The following is a 1,151-nucleotide window of genomic DNA, read 5'->3' on the forward strand; positions in this document are numbered from 1 at the left end:
TAGTCCACAATGTACATTAGCATGAGTTTGTGAGCCGGTAACCCACGTGATAGCTGCGCTGTGACGTAAAATGGGCATTAGCCAATGAAAGGCGGGCCCTGTGGTAAGGTCCATGCAGACTTTGGTCACAGCTTTGTTCCATATTTGGACACCTCAGTTGACCTCAGTCAACACCTCCACACAATAATTTAGCGCATGAGTGACAACTTTATTTCATCGCAGATGCAACATGTGTCTATGTACAGCTAGCTTTGCTAGCATCACGCCCACAGAGCTTACCTTTCTTTAAGCTTTCCTTCCAAGTGACGCTAAAAGTTGGATGAAGTCCCCACCGTCTGTGAAAGCAAAGAGCTGCAGATTTTACATGTCGCCATATCRATTTATGCAGCTATTATATTACTGACGCCACCTTAAGTCCATGAACTTCACATTTTAACGGAAAAAAAGCAATGCGACTTGGATGTAACGAGACACTTTTGTAGAAATGTAGTGAAGTAGAAAGTACAGATACTTACTGTAAAATGTAGTGGAGTAAAAGTAGAAAGTACCCATTATGAAATCTACTTAAGTAAAGTACAGAAACACGAAAATTGTACTTAAGTACAGTAACGACATACTTGTACTTCGTTACTTCACACCACTGATTCTGCTATTATAGCAGAATAATCCTGTCCAGGTTTGAAGTGTCTAGGTGTTGTAGTTTCTTAACTAGAGTAGGTTAAAGATGCGGAAGGTTGTGAAAAATTAGGTGAAATCACCCATTAGCCATTTCCCGAATCGGAAGCTGGAATTGGAAATGCAGGACACCTAACAGGATGGCCACACATGCTTGTTGCGGTTTCTACGTGTAGTTACTGGTGGAGCTAGTTGCAGTAAACTACAGTCATGGCCAAAAGTTTTGAGAATGATTCAAATGTTAATTTTTACAACGTCTACTGCAGTTTTTATAATGGCAATTTGCATAAACTCCAGAATGTTATAAAGAGTGAACAGCTTAACAGCAATTAATTGCAAAGTCAATATTTGCACAGAAAATGAACTTTATCCCCCAAAACACATTTCAACTTCATTGCAGCCTTAAAAGGACCAGCTAACATGGTTTCAGCTCCATTAACACAGGTGTGGGTGTTGATGAGGACAGGGCTGGAGAT

This window comes from Poecilia reticulata, linkage group LG6 (assembly GCF_000633615.1).
Source record: "Poecilia reticulata strain Guanapo linkage group LG6, Guppy_female_1.0+MT, whole genome shotgun sequence".
NCBI classification, from domain to species: Eukaryota; Metazoa; Chordata; class Actinopteri; order Cyprinodontiformes; family Poeciliidae; genus Poecilia; species Poecilia reticulata.